The sequence below is a fragment of the Salmo salar genome, chromosome ssa08 (genome assembly GCF_905237065.1).
Source record: "Salmo salar chromosome ssa08, Ssal_v3.1, whole genome shotgun sequence".
Lineage (NCBI taxonomy): Eukaryota > Metazoa > Chordata > Actinopteri > Salmoniformes > Salmonidae > Salmo > Salmo salar.
Window position 1 is genome coordinate 6,767,299 of NC_059449.1, and position 8,892 is coordinate 6,776,190.

Below are 8,892 nucleotides of genomic sequence, written 5' to 3' on the forward strand. Positions count from 1 at the left end.
TATGTAGACCCTAAAAGTTTGTGGGCAACATTTGTCACAGTTACAGTGCATTTAATGTATTGTTAAGAATTGCATAGTGGCTTCGCGGGCATGCATCTAAATAAAGATTGACATGCTAAAATCGCCAGTGAGCTCAAGGGTGGGCAACCCTGTTCCAGGAGTGACGCAGGTACTGCAGGACTTTGTTCCCAACTGCACACCACACCGGACCAGCTGAGCTAATTAATCAGTTCAGTGATTGCCTAAATTCAAAACACCTGGTCTTCCAGGTTGGTTAAATCAATAACATGACGCGGCTGCCCCAGTCCAGGACCAGGGTTGCCTACCCCTGGTGTAGCCTTATTGCACCAGTTTCAGCATAGGCTATGCTACCTTGTATCAAATCACTGTTGTTCAGTGTACATGTTTACCTCTGCTTTGAGATTGTGAAACACTGCAAGCCCAATGCTGCCACCAATTGGTCAACTATGATAGCTTACAGATAGTTATCAGAAGAAACAGATGGTTTCTTCCCTGTTTGTGTAAGGAAATTCCAAAGGGACATTGTGAAGAAACAACTTATTCTTATTCTGCTGATACCGTACGGAGTATGTTCATATAAAAGAGTAATTATGGCAGGTTTTTCAGTGGAGCTTTGGCGAGAATGCGAAGATGAAGTGGGAAAATTGGGAAAGGAAGGAAGAATGAAACAAATTGCATAATTCTGAAGAGGAGGGGTGTATAATCTTAAAACTCACCCATATTTCAATGTGACATTTCACAAGACTAACTATTGTTCCGAAGTAAAAGTTCAAAATGTTATTTTACATTTTCATTGAAACTATTTTTCTATTTCTTGTCATTTGAAGTTGATATACCCTTTATATAACCTGTTCAAATAATGGTTTTCCTTTTTTGAAAGCATACTCCTCTGAAAAATATGTCGTCAGTGTCCGTTGCAATGAATGCATCCATGACAGATTTACACTTTCTTATTAATTGGGCTTCACTGATTCAATGCCAGTTGAGTTAGTTGATTAACCCAATTCTACTTTCAGTTCAGTTATCTTTCCAAACATAAAAAGATGAGGGCTTTGTACAAATACTTTAAAGGCGCCCACCAGAAGGCATTGCTGCCCCTATTTCAACATAATTCCGGCCCTAGAGCGGAAATGTTTGTTTAGGTTCAACATCCAAAGAATGACACAGGCTACTTATACATATTCATGCATTGGGAGTGGGAAAGAACGTTGTGGTGATTCCCACGTAGAGTGGAGAAACATCAACAAATAGGGAACTGAAAGCTGTCAGTGTAGCTAGCTAGAGTGCTAATCTTTCTAACCTTATCTAGCTAGGTAATGTTATCTGTTGTTGCTGCTTTTTTGTAACTACACCATATTCAGAAGATTACCTTCACGAAAAAAGATTGCACTGTAACTAGACTATTCAATCTCTCTTTCATGTCGTCTGCGATCCCCAGAGATTGGAAAGCTGCCGCGGTCATCCCCCTCTTCAAAGGGGGTGACACTTTAGACCCAAACTGTTATAGACCTATATCCATCCTGCCCTGCCTTTCTAAAATCTTCGAAAGCCAAGTTAATAAACAGATCACCGACCATTTTGAATCCCACCGTACCTTCTCCACTATGCAATCTGGTTTCCGAGTTGGTCATGGGTCGCCATCGAAATCATAACCGCCATCGATAAAAGACAGTACTGTGCAGCCATCTTCATCGACCTGGCCAAGGCTTTCGACTCTGTCAATCACCGCATTCTTATCGGCAGACTCAATAGCCTTGGCTTCTCAAATGACTGCCTCGCCTGGTTCACCAACTACTTCTCAGATAGAGATCAGTGTGTCAAATTGGAGGACCTGTTGATGGTCCTCTGGCAGTCTCAGTGGGGGTGCCACAGGGTTCAATTCTCGGGCCGAATCTTTCTCTGTATATATCAATGATGTCGCACTAGCTGCTAGTGATTCTCTGATCCACCTCCACGCAGACGACACCATTCTGTATACAACTGGCCCTTCTTTGGACACTGTGCTAACAAACCTCCAAACAAGCTTCAACGGCATACGACACTCCTTCCGTGGCCTCCAACTGCTTTTAAATGCTAGTAAAACTAAGTGCATGCTCTTCAACCGATTGCTGCCCGCACCCTCCCGCATCACTACTCTGGACGGTTCTGACTTAGAATATGTGGACAACTACGAATACCTAGGTGTCTGGTTAGACTATAAACTCTCCTTCCAGACACACATTGAGCATCTCCAATCCAAAATTAAATCTAGAATCGGCTTCCTATTTCACAACAAAGCGTCCTTCACTCATGCCGCTAAACGTACCCTTGTAAAACTGACTATCCTACCGATCCTTGACTTCAGCGATGTCATTTACAAAATAGCCCCCAACACTCTACTCAGCAAACTGGATGTAGTCTATCACAGTGCCATCCGTTTTATCACCAAAGCCCAATATACACTGCTCAAAAAAATAAAGGGAACACTTAAACAACACAATGTAACTCCAAGTCAATCACACTTCTGTGAAATCAAACTGTCCACTTAGGAAGCAACACTGATTGACAAAACATTTCACATGCTGTTGTGCAAATGGAATAGACAACAGATGGAAATTATAGGCAATTAGCAAGACACCCCCAATAAAGGAGTGGTTCTGCAGGTGGTGACCACAGACCACTTCTCAATTCCTATGCTTCATGGCTGATGTTTTGGTCACTTTTGAATGCTGGCGGTGCTTTCACTCTAGTGGTAGCATGAGACGGAGTCTACAACCCACACAAGTGGCTCAGGTAGTGCAGCTCATCCAGGATGGCATATCAATGCGAGCTGTGGCAAGAAGGTTTGCTGTGTCTGTCAGCATAGTGTCCAGAGCATGGAGGCGCTACCAGGAGACAGGCCAGTACATCAGGAGACGTGGAGGAGGCCGTAGGAGGGCAACAACCCAGCAGCAGGACCGCTACCTCCGCCTTTGTGCAAGGAGGAGCAGGAGGAGCACTGCCAGAGCCCTGCAAAATGACCTCCAGCAGGCCACAAATGTGCATGTGTCTGCTCAAACGGTCAGAAACAGACTCCACGAGGGTGGTATGAGGGCCCGACGTCCACAGGTGGGGGCCTTACAGCCTAACACCGTGCAGGACGTTTGGCATTTGCCAGAGAACACCAAGATTGGCAAATTCGCCACTGGCGCCCTGTGCTCTTCACAGGTGAAAGCAGGTTCACATTGAGCACATGTGACAGATGTGACAGAGTCTGGAGACGCCGTGGAGAACGTTCTGCTGCCTGCAACATCCTCCAGCATGACCGGTTTGGCGGTGGGTCAGTCATGGTGTGGGGTGGCATTTCTTTGGGGGGCCGCACAGCCCTCCATGTGCTCGCCAGAGGTAGCCTGACTGCCATTAGGTACCGAGATCCTCAGACCCCTTGTGAGACCATATGCTGGTGCGGTTGGCCCTGGGTTCCTCCTAATGCAAGACAATGCTAGACCTCATGTGGCTGGAGTGTGTCAGCAGTTCCTGCAAGAGGAAGGCATTGATGCTATGGACTGGCCCGCCTGTTCTCCAGACCTGAATACAATTGAGCACATCTGGGACATCATGTCTCGTTCCATCCACCAACGCCACGTTGCACCACAGACTGTCCAGGAGTTGGCGGATGCTTTAGTCCAGGTCTGGGAGGAGATCCCTCAGGAGACCATCCGCCACCTCATCAGGAGCATGCCCAGGCATTGTAGGGAGGTCATACAGGCACGTGGAGGCCACACACACTACTGAGCCTCATTTTGACTTGTTTTAAGGACATTACATCAAAGTTGGATCAGCCTGTAGTGTGGTTTTCCACTTTAATTTTGAGTGTGACTCCAAATCCAGACTTCCATGGGTTGATAAATTGGATTTCCATTGATTATTTTTGTGTGATTTTGTTGTCAGCACATTCAACTATGTAAAGAAAAAAGTATTTAATAAGATTATTTCATTCATTCAGATCTAGGATGTATTATTTTAGTGTTGGCTGGCCCTCACTACATATCCGTCACCAAACCCACTGGCTCCAGGTCATCTATAAGACTTTGCTAGGTAAAGCCCCGCCTTATCTCAGCTCACTGGTCACCATAGCAACACCCACTCGTAGCACGCGCTCCAGTAGGTACATTGCACTGGTCATCCACAAAGCCAACACTTCCTTTGGCCGCCTTTCCTTCCAGTTCTCTGCTGTCAATGACTGGAACGAATTGCAAAAATCTCTGAAGCTGAAGTCTTATATTTCCATCTCTAACTTTAAGCATCAGCTGTCTGAGCAGCTTACCGATCACTGTACCTGTACACAGCCAATCTGTAAATAGCACACCCGACTACCTCATCCCCATATTATTACTTACCCTCTTGGTCTTTTGCACCCCAGTATATTTACTTGTACATCATCATCTGCACATCTATCACTCCAGTATTAATGCTAAATTGTAATTATTTTCACCTCGAGGGCCTATTTATTGCCTACCTCCCTACTCGTCTACATTTGCACACACTGTCCATAGATTTTTCCATTTTTCTTTTCTGTTAGTGACTGTACATTTGTTTATGTGTAACTCTGTGTTGTTGTTTTTGTCGCACTACTTTGCTTTATCTGTAAGGGAGTGCGTAACTGGCGGCAGAGAAGTCAGGTGCAGGAGAGCAAAACTTGGTAATCAATGGAGCAGTTTCATTCATAAAACCACCGGTAACCAGAATCACAAACAAATGGGTACAAAACCCGTCGCGCACCAGCGAAAATGTGCACATGAACTTACAATAAACAATTCCGCACAAAGACATGGGGGGGAACAGAGGGTTAAATACACAACATGTAATGAGGGAAATTGAGACCAGGTGTGTGAGAAGACAAGACAAAACAAATGGAAAATGAAAAGTGGATCGATGATGGCTAGAAGACCGGCCAAGACCCGAACAAGGAGAGGAACCGACTTCGGTGGAAGTCGTGACATTATCTTGGCCAGGTCGCAGTTGTAAATGAGAACTTGTTCTCAACGGGCCTACCTGGTTAAATAAAGGTGAAATAAAATTTAAAAAATAAAAGAGTTCAGTATAACTACAGTTCGACTGAAGTACACTGCAGTTATTCTGCAATTACTGTGTACAAAATACCATAGTCGACTGCAGTTACTGCCATTTTCAAAACTGCAATCTTTTTTTGTAAGGGTAGGCTGGTTCTGGAGCTTTTAGAAAACTTGCCATAGATGGAAACCAGTATCTTTGACTTTGCCATCTATTGTTATCTCCAGAGTTTTGGCATCTTCCATAAGATACATTTTCTACATTGTAATGGACATGGTGCAACCTTTGGTTGGTAGGCTGCTGGCAAGATTCTGCTGCGGTACAGCAAAGCTAAGTCAAGCTGTTCTCATGGTTCTCACATGGGAAGTAAAATGATAGTCTACAAGGACTTTGCTCATGATGCACATCACAAATGACAACACCCTAAGTACATCACTTCCTAACTCCCTAACTAATTCACTCACTCAGTCAATACCTCAGTCACTTACCCTCCCCCACACACCTGTGTCCCTCCTGTCTGTAAAATGATGCAACCCTTGACAACCTATACTTAACATGCAAATAAAGTTTGTTTTGATTAAAGAAAATATGCCGTGCCATGTGGAATATGTTAGGGATACGGCACTATCGTATTTCACTTGCCAATAAGTAGATTTTCCATGCAAATATATTCCATTGGTATGCACAAGTATTTCAAGTTAAGATTTGATCATATGTCTCAAATTACACCTTATTCCCTACATAGTGCAGTACATGGCAGTGCACTATATAGGTAATACAGTACCATTTAGGATTCACTTTAAGAGACATGTCAGAGTAATGGCGTCCATTTGCCCTCAGAAGTCCATGTCCAAAGCACATATGTGGGATTGTGTTAAAACCCTTTATTTAGTTAACAGATCATCTTAAAATCAATCAGAACACAGAATTAGCAGTAACTGCTCTTATAGTTCAGTCGGAGTCCCCAGTTCATCCACAGAGAGGGATTACTCTTATAACTGCTTCGCTTTGATGCTAAGGTAGTGTGGCATTTTGAATGTTGTTGTTGTTGTTTTTGTTGTCTTTATCATTTGCACATCTGTCAGGCCAGTTTTGCAAAGTGATTGGGAGGTTGTTGACCCATTGACATTTTCTTCCATCTCAACCATTTAGCTCTGTGCCTTTTTTTAAAGTCACTGTTGGCTTTGTGGTGATGTTTAGAAAGCCTTTCCTTCCTCTTTTTGTAGGCTGAACTCTGTCCTAAGCACTGTTTATATGTTTAAAAACTTTTAGCACATTTGTAGTTTTGCAACTTAGTCTGTATAAAGTCTGAACTACAAGGATCAATGAGTTAGCCAGCTATTTTACTAAATATTCTGAAATACACTTGAAATTGGCATAGCATATGAAAAACAATGCGGCGCCAGTAGTTTATTTTGATACATTGGACTTTCGGGTATTTTGTAGCTTGATACATTACAAGATACATTATGGTTATAAAAAATATAAATTCAAAATGATGGGCCCAAACACCAGTCTCAACGTCAACAGTGAAGAGGTGACTCAGGATGCTGGCATTCTAAGCAGAGTTGCAAAGAAAAATCTATATTTCAGACTGGCCAATAAAAAGAAAAGATTAAGACGGGCAAAAGAACACAGACACTGGACAGAGGAACTCTGCCTTGAAGGCCAGCAGCCCGGAGTCCCCTCTTCACTGTTGACGTTGAGACTGGTGTTTTGCAGGTATTATTTAATGAAGCTGCCAGTTGAGGACTTGTGAGGCATCTGTTTCTCAAACTAGTCACTCTAATGTACTTGTCCTCTTGCTCAGTTGTGCACCGGGGCCTCCCACTCCTCTTTCTATTCTGGTTAGAGCCAGTTTGCTCTGTTCTGTGAAGGGAGTAGTACACAGCGTTGTACAAGATCTTCAGTTTCTTGGCAATTTCTCGCATGGTATAGCCTTCATTTCTCAGAACATGAATAGACTGACCAGTTTCAGAAGAAAGTACTTTGTTTCTGGCCATTTTGAGCCTGTAATTGAACCCACAAATGCTGATGCTCCAGATACTCAACTGGTCTAAAGATGGCCAGTTTTATTGCTTCTTTAATGAGCACAACAGTTTTCAGCTGTGCTAACATAATTGCAAAAGGATTTTCTAATGATCAATTAGCCTTTTAAAATTATAAACTTGGATTAGCTAACACAGTGTGCCATTGGAACACAGGAGTGATGGTTGCTGATAATGTGCCTCTGTATGCCTATTTAGATATTCCATCAAAAATCTGTCGTTTCCAGCTACAATAGTCATTTACAACATTAACAATGTCTACACTGTATTTCTGATCAATTTCATGTTATTTTAATGGACAGAAAATGTGCTTTTCTTTCAAAAACAAGGACATTTTTAAGTGATCCCAAACTTTTGAACGGTAGTGTATATATTAAAATATATATATATATTTACAATCCCCTTATCCAAATGGCTTGCTCATGTACCTAGCTCTTACTGATTTGTAAACTACAGTGCATGGAAAATGTTTATTATTTCTATTGAATTAAAGAAAGTAGATGTTGTTCTACTTGGAACCGATAGGTTGCTCGACCTTATTCATAATTTCATCAGGTGTAAAGATGTTGGAATTATGTGGGAATTAAGTTGATGTCACGTTTGACTTGGACTGGTGGATGTGTGGAATCAAGTGCATGAGACAGGTGCTGGAGGTGAGTGTCTTTAATGATCCTACTCACACACACGCCGAAAAGCACAGGGTGCTATACAAAGTTCCAGTAATTGGTTAACTGCGCCCGTACAGCACAAACAAAATACACTTTCTAAGGCAAGGAGCGCAGCCCGGTAAATCCTTTCACAAAAAACAAACTATCGATCACACAACGTGGACAATAAACAATCCCGCACAAAATCCCAACTGAAAACACACATTAAATACGTCCCCACTAATGACATACACAAAACAGGTGCGGAACAGACAGACAAAACTAAATGACACAGAAACAACGATCGGTGGCAGCTAATAGGCCGGCGACGACGACCGCCGAGCGCCGCCCGACCGAGGAGGGGCGCCACTTTCGTTGGATCCTGTGACAGTACCCCTCCCCCGACGCGCGGCTCCAGCGCGTCGGGACGGCCCGGAGGGCAAGGCGCCGGCCGATCCGGTCGGCGACGGTGGAAGTCCAGCAGCATAGAGGGGTCCAGAACGTCCGCCGCCGGAACCCAGCACCTCTCCTCTGGACCGTACCCCTCCCAGTCCACGAGGTACTGCAGGCCCCCTACCCGACGTCGGGAGTCCAGGATGGCTCGGACTGTGTACGCCGGGCTCCCCCCGATGTCCAGGGGGGGCCGGGGGGCCTCCAGCACCTCACTGTCCTGCAGCGGACCAGCTACCACCGGCCTGAGGAGAGACACATGAAACGAGGGGTTAATGCGGTAATATGAAGGAAGTTGTAACCTGTAACACACCTCGTTTATCCTCCTCAGGACTTTAAACGGCCCCACAAACCGCGGACCCAGCTTCCGGCAGGGCAGGCGGAGAGGCAGGTTCCGGGTCAAGAGCCAGACTCTATCCCCCGGGTTAAACACGGGGGCGTCACTGCGGTGGCGGTCAGCGCTCTCCTTGTGCCGTTCGCTCGCCCTCCTTAAACATTCCTGGACTGCGTTCCAGGTCTCCTGAGAGCGCTTGACCCATGCCTCCACCGCAGGAGCCTCCGTCTGGCTCTGTTGCCATGGCACCAGGACCGGCTGATACCCCAGCACCACCTGGAAGGGTGACAGATTAGTGGAGGAGTGGCGCTGAGAGTTCTGGGCCATCTCGGCCCATGGCACGAACTGCGCCCACTCCCCT